Source organism: Excalfactoria chinensis, chromosome 6 (genome assembly GCF_039878825.1).
Source record: "Excalfactoria chinensis isolate bCotChi1 chromosome 6, bCotChi1.hap2, whole genome shotgun sequence".
NCBI lineage: Eukaryota > Metazoa > Chordata > Aves > Galliformes > Phasianidae > Excalfactoria > Excalfactoria chinensis.
In genome coordinates, this window is record NC_092830.1 from 8,812,286 (window position 1) to 8,827,168 (window position 14,883).

Below are 14,883 nucleotides of genomic sequence, written 5' to 3' on the forward strand. Positions count from 1 at the left end.
TGGTCTCACAAAAGGCAGGAAATGTCAGATCATACAAGAATCAATTTAGTTTGGGCACGTTCAGCACAATTTTAACTGCCAAACATAATTATTTACATCACTCTGTGACATAAACATGGTCTCTGCTCACATCTTTGCTTGAAAAGGCTGCCTTTATTGGTTCTTTGCAGACCATGTTTCCAGAGGCATAAAATCTGAAAAAAAACTCAGAAGAATTTGCTCATATTATTAATTCCTCTTCATATTTAGATTATAGTAATGCTCAGAGTATTTCTGTGGTCTCTGCTTATGTTTCTGTGACATTATTCATGTATGCATGTCCGTTATAGCAGAGGTCAGTTTTTACTAATAGTTGAATAATATCAGATTCTCTTTTCATCCTTTAATCTGACAGATGTTTCTGCCATAATTTGATTGAAGGGAGCAAGGGAAATGTAAGAAAAATCAGTGTCAATTTAACTCACTTTTCTGGACTAGATTTTAAGAGCAGCACCATTTTCTTCAGTGGCATCATCCTCTCAGCCTTTCCTCATGCAACAATCTAAATAACAAAACATTGTTTTCATACGGCTGCTGTCTGAGTGACTTTGTGATATTTTGCAGGCAGGGCTACATAGCTGGAAAGGAATTGATCTTATATGAAGGACTATTTTACCTTTTAAACTACTGTGGGATATCAGTTACCTTTAGACCCTAAGTCTTAGTACATACCTTGAGAAAATCTGTCAAGTGGTGTTGAGGAAAGAATGTACAACTAATTTGTGTCTGGTGTAAACGTTCCAGAATGAACCAGTGTTCCAGTTAAGGAAGAAGACTGGTTCACATTCCCTTTTTTAGTAATAGATTGTTAGCTGAATGGTCACTTTTCAGTATGACTCATGGAATGTCTTGGGTTGGAAGGGATCTTAAAAATCATCTCTTTCCAACACCTGCCTTGGTCAGGTTTGCTAGCCACTAAATGAGGCACCAAATCAAGTTGCCCAGAGCCTAGATCTGGAAGTAACTTTTTTCCTTAGTCATTTACTGTTTAATGAGTTATAAGTGCCTCTCTGAAATGCTGTCCTGAAGGTAGCGTTCTTTTTAATTTTGTGACTTCATATAGTGCGTCACAATAGTTTTGTATGACTCCAGATACTGGGATCAATACTATAATATATCTTCATAAATGACATCGGTGGTAAGACAGTGACCCATTGACAAGCTTGCAGATAGTGAAACACTGGGAGGAGTGGATGTGCCATCATTCTGGGGGAGAAATGAGTTAACAGGACTGCCGTAAAGTTCAACAAAGGAAGTATTTGTACAAATACATGAAGTCTTGCAAAACAGAGGAAATAAATCCTTAAACAACAGTGTGAAAAAAACTGCCAGTAGTGGGCAAGCTGCCATCATTGCCTTTGAAAGGGAGATTTACTGCAACGCCGTGCCTTGAGACCTGTCTGAAAGTTGCACTGTAGCCCATGTCCTTAAATTTTCCCAGGTTTTAGATGACACTTTAGCATAATATCTATAGACACTTTTTTTCTTATCTCCTCTGCTACTTGTAGAAATAGTGGTTTCTCTTTGATTTTTTTTACCTCTTTGTTAGTTATTATTTTGTCAGGATAGACTGGAAATCTTCCCTTTCATATTTCTGTGACAGTAATCACATCCAAAATTGCATGAATGGGTTGCAGTGATGACAAAACACCACTGCAATTCCCCTCGGTGGTAAGGCTCTTAAACTGGAGGTAGTGACCTCCAGAAGCAGCACACAGCAGGAGGGTTGCAAGGGCTTCTTCACTGAATAGTTTTAAGGCTGATCATAAAGTACTCCTTGGATACGAGCTCCTTCTAGATTATTTTCATCTAGGAGCAAAATACAAGTGAGTCAGCAAGAAAAATCCTTCAGCGTAATCTAAACTCTGCAATATCTTTCAGATCTGATTGTGGGCAAATAGCCCTACTGCACATGGGGAAACTTAATAGAAAATGGCCTATTAGTCTCTTTATAGTTAAGACTCAACAATGCAGTGATTTGTATTTTCTATTTAATCACACCCACTGATGTAAGAAACATATGAAAGTGCTGGTGTGACTTTGCTCAAGCAAACTGTGTTAAATTGAATGTAGCAAAGCTTGTATATTGGAAATCGTGCAGTAACAAAATCTGTGGTTTTTTAGTTGTTTTTTTTGTTGTTGTTGTTGTTGTTTGTTTGGTTTTTTGTTGTTGTTGTTTTTTTTTCGCCAACTATGCCAATTCAAGATAATAGTTTAGGGAAGTTACAGGACTAAAGAATTAGAAATTAACTGGGGAAGGAAACATAATGTTGGGTTTGCGGCAGTAGCTCATTTTGTATGATAAAACTAATTTGTAATTTGATCTCTAAAGCAGAACACAAGCATACCGAAGCACTTGAAAGATTATTACAGAGGAAAGGAAGTGTGAAGACTGAAATAGTTTGACAGCAGTAAAGACAAGGGCAGAAGAACTCTTATGGTGAATAGCGTATTCATAAGAAAGCAATTCGGTTATTAGAAAAAGCAGATGAAGTTCCTGGGAGGGAAAACAGAAATAGTTTATGCACTAAGTTCGGGTTTAGAAATCTCATTTAACTTCATGTTTTTTTGCGGTTGTGTTTTTTCTTTGTTTGTCCGGGCATGAGAAGAAAAGTTACTGAACACAGAAACTGACCTTAGAAAGCACAGCTCATTATTAAGGAGTTCCCTAGGCTAAAAACAGAAGCAAAGGAGTGTGAGTGGCTTCATGCAGTTCTGCAGGTCAGGAGTCTGGGCAGACAGAACAGTGTCCTTGCAACCAGCTTCCTTTCTCACATGGAGCAGGTGAATGATTTTTTTGTAGGGTAATGATATCTTTTCTGTCTGTACATTTTAATGGCTGATGAAAGGACTTCTGGCAAAGCAGGGCTAGGAGCATTTACTGCTAAGTAGAACCAAGTGAAATATACATATACATATTTTTTAAATATACATATTTTTTAAGGAAAATTCCCCTCCTATTAAAATTCTTTGTAGAAATATAAATTGATACATTTGTTAAAATTCCCTAGTTGTATTTGAGGATGTGTTTGTTCCTGGGTTATTAAGGGAAGGATCACATAGATGCAGTTCTTCGCTGAAATAGTGTAAAATGATTGTTTAAATAGTTTTTTGGTCTATTAGGCTTCTCACTAATCTTTTGGGGGAACTCATTAACATGCTTCATTGCTAAAAGGCATGAAGATAGTTTTCATCAAGTAAAATTGTTAGAGATGCATATCACGCATGACGTGCATTGTAATTTGTGTTTATGATTTGAGAAACCTTGTCATAGCAACTGGTACGTTGTATAAATTAGTACATTCTTCAGAGATGGAAAATGCAGGGAAATTTGATTCTTGACTCTTAAGTGAAACAAATCAAAGCATTGCATACAAATCCTCACTTTTACTTTTTTTTTTTTCTTCCTTTTTTTTTTTAATGTGTTATAAATGATTTACTTCTTTCTCCGCACTGAAGATCTTTAGGCACAATGCTCAAGTTAAGAGCAGAAATACTGAAATGCTTTTCCCTGTGTCCTTTAAGTCAGGTAGAAATAGCTAATCATATGTCAGAAGCAAACTTTGGGCTATGATTAATCCCACATATTGAGAATTATTTTTCAAGAAATTGTTTCTGAGAGGGCATGAGCCCTTTGGAATGAAAGACAGCTTTCCAGACAAGAATGTCTTAAACATTCTGTTTGTTGACTAGATATCTGGTGAAGGAACTCAGCTGAATACATTTGAAAGAATTATTATTCAGGATCTGAATCCTTTTCAGATGACTGTTATCCTGGTTTGAAGTCTTATAATGTGTCTTGGCAGGATAAAGAACACCTGGAAATGTTAAAAGTGGTAGGATGTAAACGTATATGTATATAAGCCAAATATTTCAGCTCAGATGTACTTTTTTCTACATTTACTGTATTTCATCAGTGCTTTGATAATGAACTGACAGGTTTATGAGATTTTTGCTTTTCAGTACTTATATGGGATTAAACTGCAAGGGAGGAACTTCTAACGGTAGGGTTATCAAATGATGCTTTTTCATGCAGATAAGGAAGACTGTGAACCCAGGGCCTGCTCTTATTGTCTTCATTTACAGTTATCAACAGCAGTAATGAACAATACACGTGCAATCTCAACCATCAAATGACTGTGTTAGTGAAAGATATAAGACGAGATCTACACAAGCTGCGGAAAAATGTTTTGAAAGATTTAATGTAAAATCTGAATGCTGATCTCATCTGCCTGCTAAGAATTTCCTCATGCTTACACAGGGCCTTGCAATTGCTTACACCTCTTTATCTTGAAGTTAAAGCTGCTAATAAATGTAACAATAGCTTAGACCCCTAAAACTATATGTACAACCCATAACTAAAATCCTATTTTTTTGGTATGCACATTGATACAGGGAGATTATATTGTACTGTAGATTTAAATTGCCCTGATTTATTAAGCAGAATGCAACATATAAATGGAAATATTCTACTACAGAATAAGCAGAGGGAAGACATACACCCTAATTTTGAGTATATAGAGAATTTTTGCCTGACATAAAATTTCACTGGGTTGGGATGGTCTCTTTTTTTTCATCAAATTAAAGGTTGTAATGTGGGATTTAGACTTTATCATCTATTTGAGAATGATCTTTCAAACAGTTCCAAAGGTCTTCATGACTAGTGAAGAGGTCATAGAACAAGTAGGGTAGTACAGAAAGGATCTGTGGCAGTTTCCAACTATTTCAGTAGCTCTCAAGTTCTTTATCTTGGGCAAAGCTCACAGAGCAATTAATTGGAAAATATTTGTTTTGCTTACAGACTGTACTGTTCTGGTTAGCATACTTCAGTCCCACTTTTCCTGTAAGGCTGGGATATTTCTGTTCTTTGTCCTGTCCAGTGAAGTGGACAAGATATTTTTTAATTATTTGTGATACAGATGACAGGCATCTTTTACTTATGTCCTGAGGAAAACTCGATACAAAAAGTTGCTTATTTTCTCTGTGTGGCAATTATTTGATATGATTGAGAGCTTCTTTAAGAAGTTCTGCTGGTTTGATTTTCTGAAATTATTTTGCAACAATTTCCATTATGTGTTCCTATTTTTGGCTCACTAGGGTCTGTTTGAAATGAGTGTGTACATGAGATAGAGTAGCTAATGAAACTTAGGCAACTTTTACTACTTGTAGTATAATGCTTGCACAGCTGAAGCATGAAGCAGATGTTGCTTTCCTCTTCTCATAACAAGGTTAAAATTACCTATAGCTGTTGAATTTCTGAAGTGAATCAAACTGTTTATGATTTTTCATTCCCCAAACAGAAAAGCGGAGAGCAGCAGCGAGATGCAAAGTAACCTCTTTTTTCAATTCTGTGTAAACATAATTTGCATTCTCTAGCAACCATTTAAAAAGCAGTATATCTTGTGTCTAATTTAGGACAAAAGAAAGCTTTGGTTCACTTGTGTAGATGGAAAGGATGGATATTGAAATAGAATCTGAGGTCCTGAAGAGTTTGTTTACCGTAGCTTCTTTTGAGGACTCCCACCACTTTCACCCTTTGCTGTTAACTCACAACTTATTGCTGAGTTTTGCTTTATAACATTCTAAAAACTCCCAGATTTATATCGCACAGTAGTTTGAAACAGAAGGAAACATGCTAAATTGAGTAACAACTACAGATAAAGTCAGTTCAGAAATATGAGAGTGTTGGCCTAATTTCAAACTCTTTGGTCTCTTTTCTATTATTAACATTAACTCTCAGAAATATTTCAATAGGCAAGAGGACTAAGTCTTTTGATCTCAGATTCATAAAGCTCCATATTTAACAAGAACAGCAAATAGAACAAGGAAAAAGTGTATGTGCTGATATGACTGTTATAAAATGTAGAATTGAAGTTCAAATCCATCAATAAAATAGAGGAAATTTATATGAACATTAAATGAAATTATAGATATATTGCTTAAACCAGCTGCATTATTAGAGTTAATTCAGAAAACTAAATATTGGCCCCTATTGATTACTGAATGCATTCCATTACAAATTACAGAACAAGGAGGATTTATTCTCGCCAGTGTAATAAGGCAAAGTCTCAACCTCTGAGCACAGTAAATAAATGCTTTAATTAAAATGGAGAAGAAGCCAGTCTTTCTTTGGTACGTTGCATGTTTTGCATTAGAGTTTTAGATTTACTTAAGATATTCAGATGTTTGCCCTAAGAGCATACTTGACTGGGCAGAAAAATAATACTTTTTGGGCAACACCACAAGTGAGAAGTTTGTCATTGTTCTGGCAGAAGTTCAGTGCTTCAAGGTCCTTGAGCATGAGATGCTTTTTCAAATTTAAAATTAACACAGACAGAATAGAACTACTTTGAAACAACACAAACTTCCAAAATAAAGTAGAATCTGTATTGTGGAGAGAAGAGTAGGTGTCTTACTTTTGTTAGTATTGAATTCGGTATGTTTGTATGACCTGCCTGGAAAGCATTACCTCAGAAAAGGCTGCATACTGGAAGTGCACGGCAAGAGCAAGCAGTGGCTGGAGAGCAATGGGCACAGGACACAAAATTCCCTATTTAGCAAAAGCAGTGAGGAGGCTGTTAGATGGCACTGTCTTTTCTTATGGCAAGACTAATATTCCCAGGTGAGATACACACATTTACTGGTAATAACTAAGTCCAAGTTCAAAAAAGCCATGGAAGCACTTGCTGACAGTAAGGGGACAGTCTGTCCCTTTCTTTCTTACAGTCTCCCTTTAGAAACTGAAAGGCCACTCTGAGGTCTCCCTGGAGCCTACCAGAGTAACTTGTATCTATTGCAGCCCTATTGCTATTTTGATGCCAAAGCAAAATACAAGGTTAACATTGCACTATTTAGCTGTGTATTTCATGTGAAAATTTATTTTTTTTTCCCTAAAATCCTTCAATCAAGTTTCCATCACAACTTGTGTAAAAGCTCTGCAGACCTTTGAGATCAGACTAATAGGCTTGTATGTTGAATGGGCTGAAACCACCAGGGAAAGATTGAGTGGTATTTCCATGCCCCCGTCTTCCTCTACAATATTTTTTGTTTTAATTTCATTTGATCTATATCTTTCTGAGGGATAAATAATGCTTTGCTGTTTGCTGATTTGGGGCCGCAATAATTCCGTACTGTGATGGGATCCTGGGGAAAAGGTCAGGTGAAATCAAGTGCCTCAAAGTGAACTAGTAAAGATTTAGGAATGCTGACTCAGAAGTGCCTGTAGAAAAACTGTGACAGTGACTAGTTTCATGAAGAGAGAGAAAGAAGACAGACCTGTTTCCAAAAGGGTGCATTCTGCTGGAGAAAGATAAAAACAGGTATCCATAAAGTTGACATTCCGTGTCATAAACAGTGCCGTCAGTGACATTGTTGTCTGGTCTGGGAAAAGTAAAATCAAACGAGGAAGTTTGTGGGTTACTCAGGGTTAGCAAAATGCAGAAGATTACAGAGAAAGTCATTTAGTTTAAATAAATACTTTTTGAAACAAAAAGTACTCAGGTTTGTTGTGGAACAGATAAAGATGAAACATGATTCTTCTGACTGATTGTTCTGGAAAGGGCATCTTTCATGTTTTCAGATTCCTGTGAGATGACAGCCATTTTGTTTTCTGCATTTCTAGATTGTCTAGGTTGTAAGACATATTTTGTGCTATGCCCCAGTGATCTTGACTTTGTTCTGTTTCCTGTGAGATAGAAGAAATCAGTGTAGACTGAAGATGGTTTCCATTGCTTATGGCAATCACGATTTGAAGAAAAAGGTCTTCACATTCCTATTTAACATTTCTATTCACAATATTGAGTGAGGAAAAGAAATACATGAGTACAACTTTTATTTCAAAAGTCCTTACAGTTAGTTTTACTTTTCATTCCTTGAATACTGTAGCCAATATTAGTAGGCTAAGACTTTGTGAGAGTCACTGGAGTCACAGAATTCAATAATCCGGACTGTGTTCTACTCTTGGCCAGATTACAGCTGTGAGCCGGAGTGGCTGGAATAAGGTGCCTTTGTCCTGATACTGGTTTTATAAAATCTGTAAGATTAGAAGGATCAAAACTTCGCCTTGCTAAAGCCAGGCATTTCCACTTGACTTGGATGCCTTTCAGCTGAACTTTGAGAGGTATTTGAGAAAATCGAGGTTCAGTCTGAAGAAGCTGCTTCTAACCTTTGTGTACGTCGTCTCCATCTGTTGAGCAGTAGCACTGTACATTTTTTACCTTCAAAAATCCATTGGGAATGCTATCATTTTGATATTATATCTGTTCTGACATAGGTATCTCCCAGTTTTGCCAAGGGAAATATATTTATTTCATGATTGATATCAAAGTTTCCTCATGTGTTATCTGCCTGGGGCTGATATTACGTTATTCTTCTGTAGAGGCCTACATACCAGGGCTTGTAGGACTGTTCTCTGGAGTTTCTTGACTTAAAGTCTGAACGTGGATTTACCAGCTGGTATTAGCTGCTGCTTCTGTCATGTTAGCTTTACCTTAAAAAAACAGGAAGGATCTGATCCTGGAGCAATAGCAGTAGTAAACATTCTGTCTTTTACTTCTATCAGGAGGGCAAAAACCAGGGTCAAGACAGCATATTGGAATTTTCTTGCTGTAACAAGCAACTACTCATAAAGGCTTGATTAACACTGCAAACTGACTCTTCACTGATTCTAGGAAGGTCCCTCTTAAAGCCTGCTAGAGCTACTGAAGAGCTTGAAAAAGCAAAGGAAAAGGCCTTTGAGCTGTGACCAGTCACCTACAAATGGAACCTAGAAATTTCAGGGTCATGTTTTTGTCAGTATTTATGCTCTTATTTGCAGTGGATAAGAGTTAATCCTTCTCAGACTGCATGGAGCAGGCAAATCCATTGCCCACAACATATGTCTCAGACTTTACTTAGACCTCAATCAGGTAATTTTCCCTTCACAGCTCTTGCAATTTTATAGAGCCATTCCGGTGACATAAATACTTCCTGAATTTGTCTCTGAACACTCAGTTACTAAGTTACCATGCATCAGCCAAGCAGAGCTGACTTTTGACTTCACCAAAGTTAGTTTTAACTGTTGTGTTTAGTTGGTACTTAATTGTTGTTTTCACTGTTCTTCATGAAATAGCAGCTAAGCCAACTCTAACTGCTTGGGATTTGATGTGGACTCCAAGCAGACATGGACAATTACTACAACACTCTTGCCACAGAGTAATGTTTGCAGCACAGTAAGCTGGCCAGTTTTCCGGAGTTTTCCCTGTCAAAGGGACTGTTCTAGGTCTTAGTTCTCTCTGAGCAGTGAATAGCTTGGAAGGCAAAAAAATCCCCATTTGTGTTAAGCAGCGTCTGACTTCTGCTTCAATCTTAAAATCACACAAGTTTTATGAATGTGAGTACAATCACTGGAATGTATAATCCAGTCTTAGTCAAATTAATTTCTTAACTCTTCTCCGGTGATGAATTGTTCTGGATAATTTTATGTTGTATTAAAATACCCTGTAAATTAATTTTTAATCTACTTAAATGTAGCATTTGTGATTTCATTAACAGCATGTTCTTCTTTATATCATGAGAGCACACTTGATCTACCCTCCCTATATACTTTATTGTCTTGGGTTCTCCTGGCATATCCTAAATTAGTTAATCATCAATGTGAACTTCAGTCTACTTAATTTTTGTTCTTATGAAAATATCCAATTCCCAAGCAATGCTCATTGTCTTCCTCTTGGACCTCTGATGCTTCAGCTTTAGTGTTCTTGAAAGAAAGCTTTTGATTTGTATGAGGTCATTATAATTAGCTCTCTATTTTTTGTTCTGTGCTCCAGCATTTGTCTGTGTTCTGAGTAGCTTTGTCCAATCATCACTGGTTTTGTAAGATTCTGTTGTATACATACAGTGCTGCGAGAAAACAATTTTTCTTCGGTTTTGCATGGCAGTGGGTATAGATCAGAATGCTGTCATAACATCGGTGATTGGAAACTTGAGACTAAATCAAAGAGACTAAATATAGAAGTCACAGACATTTCATATGTTATTTCACTGACAGTAATGGAAGCTGAACCAAGCTTTTTAATGGAATTATTAATAAGGAAAATGAGGTTCATACAAGCTGCCTTGTTGAATTCACATTGTCTTGATTTACAGCACATAGCTCCAGTCATATAGATGGATACTTTAAAATATTCTGAAGTATTGGCAATGTTCTGAAAAAGTTGTTTATGCTGATATAAACCTCTGAAAATAATGAGACAATCATTGGTTCAAAAGATATCTTTGTTTACCGATCAGAGAGTAAATAATGTGTGTGAGGATGAGTAGAGCTTACAGTAATATGCTTTTTCAGTCTGTAGGAGTGTGTGGTTTAGGCCAGAATACTATTATTATTTGAAGATTTGTCATACGGTCCATGACTTTTTTTAAGTTCACATTATATGATAAATTCAGCTTAAATGATCTAAACTATGAATATATTAGAATTATGACAGTCTAGTGCCACTCTAGTAAAAGGAATGAAACAATCGTGTAGAAAAAGGTTAATGAAAAAAAGCATAAAAAGCTCTTCCCCTGTACTGGACAAAGTTGCAGAAGGCAGAATGTTGTTACAACATGTAAATACATTATGTGTTAAATGTGTAAATAAAAATTACTGTACTGTTGGATACTTCTTTTTTGATTACTGGCTAAATTAAAAACTTTTTTAATAAGTCAATGTATTGATATTTATAATCAGTTTTCTTCACTTAAAGAGCAAGTAATGTGGCGGAGCACAAACGAGCTTGTGCCCCATACATCAAGGTGATATAATTCTGGTGTAATTTTTGCTTGATGGCTAAGAGAGAAACTCATTGCAATTTTGACTTGTTGCCTGATATTCGGTAAGATATTTCAGATTGTTGCTTGTAATCCCCAAATGATGCATTTTCAGTCTGTGGAATCATCTTTCCAATCATCTGTGAAGCTTCTGTGTCACAGCTCAAACTGCAACACTGTGTGTGTTTGTGTTTCTGCAGCTAAACACTGCTGCACATTTTCAGCCTCCTTTCATAGTATTCATGGCAGCTACACCGGCACTGGGAAGTGAGATGCTTTCAGCATGAACACCAGGATCACTCTGGTGGGATAACAGATTAAGGTGCCGAACTGTTTTGCTGAATGCCCACTCAGCTCTGGGGTCCATGTTTCTTTGTACCCCAGTGGCTTTGTCTGCAATTGCAAATGCTATTAGATGTTATCATCCCGTGACTTTGGAGAAAACAGCCTTTACTTGAAACTTAATTATTCCAAAACTCTGGTTTCTCCTTTTTCTTACCTATTTCTGTCCTTTCCTGACAACACATATGTGCTATTTTTTACGTCCATTTTTTTCTTCATTTTCTGCAGATACTAATGCTAACTCCTGTTTTTCTCTTGCAGCTTTTTCCATACCCATTCCACAGCTGAATCTCTTGGGCAGAGCAAGAACATGTACCTGTGCCCCTTAACATGGCCTCGGGCAGTAGAAAAATTTATAGATCCCATATGGAACTTTGTGACTTCAGGTAAGAAAGAAGTAATTAAAGCAGATGAATTTTAAGAGAACTGTTTATATGCAAATATATTAGTGGAAGTCTGTGATTCAGATGTCTGTGGGCTAAATTATGGAAAAAGTATTGCTCATTTAAAAATTCATTATAAAGAACATAAAATGAATTTCAAAATATGTTATGAAATAAGAACTGGTGAAATCCCCAACCACTGTAAAGCAGTCTGAAGTATGACACAGTATATTTTTTCTTTCTGTTATAATTTCTGATTTTAATTATTTATTGATGTATGTAATGAATTATTTTTTCCATCTTTGGATCAGTTGCTTTTAGTAACTTTAGCTTTTGCACCACCACTTTTAATGGTGGTGTTTTTGTTGTTGTTGTTTTTGTTGTTGTTTTTTTAATGTTAAAACTCAGAAGGTATTTCCAATTTTATTTATAATGAGTTCCTACTGGTTTGATAATGGATGCTGTGTTTGGACTGTCCTAGCAGAGGTTGCTGTTGCAATTCCCTATCTTGATCATGATCACAAAATCTTGATATATAACTCTTACTGTAAATTATTGTTGTGCAGGCATGGAACGTACAAATTATGTTCTTATACAGAATATGTCGCTGTCAGATTAGTTCTTGTTCTGAGCAGACCATGTCACCCTGCTCAGAAGCCTTGTCATTTTCTAGAAATGGGAATCTGTATCTTATTTGGTATGTACGCATACATACGTATTTGTACTTTTACCTGCCTTAGTGAATTCTTCACCATTTTGTTCTTATTTTTCTCAGATCTGCTTCCCAGCTTTGCCTGAAGTTGTATCTGTAGAATAACTGTAGAGCTTTTTTCCTCCGTGCGTGTCAGAAGACTCCCTGGTACTGAGGAACTCCCAGCTGAGATGTGATCAGCAGATATTTTGCAAAATGCAGGTATATCTTTCACTGTTCTCTTTAAGACTTTATCTGTGGTAGCATCATGAAACCATATGCTTTTTGGGGCAAAGACTGCATGAGGGAGGGAGGTCCCTGATTAGAATTGGAGAAGACACTGAGATAAGGTTAAGCACTATAAACCTGAAACTTAAGAAAAACTGTGTGACATACACGTTGACGCCTTTAAAACAGAATGTGGAAGACTGGTTGACCCATCATGTGGAAATGTTAGCTAGGAAGCTGGAAAAGGATAGAAATAGAGGTTAATAACTTTAGAGGACAATGCTTAAAATGTTCTTACTGCTGACAAAGACCATCCTTGATTACTTTTTTTCAATTATAAAGCAGAAAACATAAAATCTTACCTGGTTACTTTTTAGGATGAGTCAGTCCAGTGGGAGTGATGAGTTAACTCACTGAGTATTTACTGCTGCCATTCTACTTTACAGTAACTAAAGCCTTAAAGTATCAATGAAAGTATAACAATTAGTTTAGACATTACAGATTAGTCTCTGAAATAATTCTAGCAGTTTTAATATGATTTGGTGCATAGACAGTAGCAGTTATTCAAGAATTACAAACTTCATCAGGATTTATTGGGCGACATCTTCCTCTGTTCCAGACTTACCTTGTCAATACAGTAGTGTATGATGACAAATGTCTTAATATTTCAAGATCCTTTTTATAAAACAGTGGACGTAACTTTTTAGAGGAGATATTATACTCTGTTAAGAAACCACCAGTGTTCAAAGGTTAATACGTTTTTTTCTGTACCTTCTTAGGAAAGCACTAAATGTAAGGGTACGTTTATCAGTTAAATCTGAGGAAGAATGAGACTAACACAGTCCTGAAAGTTGAAGGACTGGTTTATGTCATCTTCAAGGTCATTTTCCAAATCTGCTGACCTTGTTAAATTGACTTGTGCTGTTACAAAACCTAAATTATACTGAATAGTATCCAAGTAAACTACAGCCAATATTTTTCCACTCTTGATGTGTCACAGTTGTACACTGATATATTTTTAGCACTGTGTTAGGTGAACTGATGGTCACATGTGCTGAGAATGGTGTCTGAAATGCCTCATTCTGTGCATTTCAGCTCAGTTTAACTCTGTAGCCCTCCCAGAACTAAGTAGCCTCTTTGCTATGAGGCACCTTGCACTTAATTCATGTTCTGTCACAGTAAAACCAATCTCAGAAAAATCAGTTTTGTAGAGGGGCTGGAGGTTTTACAGTGACTTACTTTTCTGCATTCTTTCCTCATCTACCTACTTACACAAATACTGCTTGAATTAGGCTGTTACAAGTTTCACTGCATAAATCTTAATACCACATGCTGCTCTCTTGCACAAGCGCAACGTGAGTTGCCTTCCTGATGACACTGATGAAGTAGGAATGTATGAGGACTGCTCCAAAAGTATGACCTCTGATTTTATTATGTTGGCCTGTGGCATCACAGGTAGATGTTGGTGGTATGGCAGTAGGGGTTGAATCTTCCTGCCAGTATTCCATTATGTTTGGTTGCCATGTGACAGATGGCAGAAAAGGGGCAGTCTGACAGATGGTGTCTGACATGGAGGTGTGTATGAAGCAAAGATGTGGAACTGAGTTCTTCTGTGTAAAAAATAAAAAATGACACCTATTGACATTAACTGGTTCCTATTGAACACTGAGGGTGACCAACCAACGGATGTGAGCATGGTGAAGCAATGGGTTGTATGTGTCAGCATTGGGTCACCTCCATGTGAGCATGGCATGTATGCTCTTTTAATGGACGGGGAAAATATATAGCTAATGATGGTGACTGTGTTGATAAACAGAGTTTTATGGCTGAGAATTTGCTCTATCAAATAGTGTTATTGTGCTCTTTGTGTCTTGGGCATCACTAGCACCAAAACAGCACTTCTTGATGTTGACAGTTTACTAGTTCAGAATTCTAGGTGTGCTTCCTAAACAAATGGTTGAATTTATAGATAGCAGAAACTACAGAAGTCTGAGAAAATTAAAGCTATGAGTGCATACACGTACATCTGCATCTCTGTATGTCTATGTATGTAACTTGTGTTTTGTTCTTATTGCTCTCAAGTAGAAGTGCTATAAAATTTTTAAGCAGCTGCCCTTTCTGATAGGTGCTACCTTGGGGCTCATTCCATTGTTCATTGAAAGTCAATGACAAAGATCCCATTACCTTTAATCTTGCAGGATCGAGGCTTTAAATGAAATAGCCAATCCTGCTAAGATTTTCCCATGAATATTCACTTGAACTGCACTATGGTATTGCTTTTCACTTCACTGACTTGTTTCTGCAATAGCTCTTCTTAAATGTTTTGGATCAGTGTTTGGTCAGTACCAATGGATGTCTGTGGAAGCATAAGTTTAGCAAACATTCAAACAAAATTATTATCAAAGAATT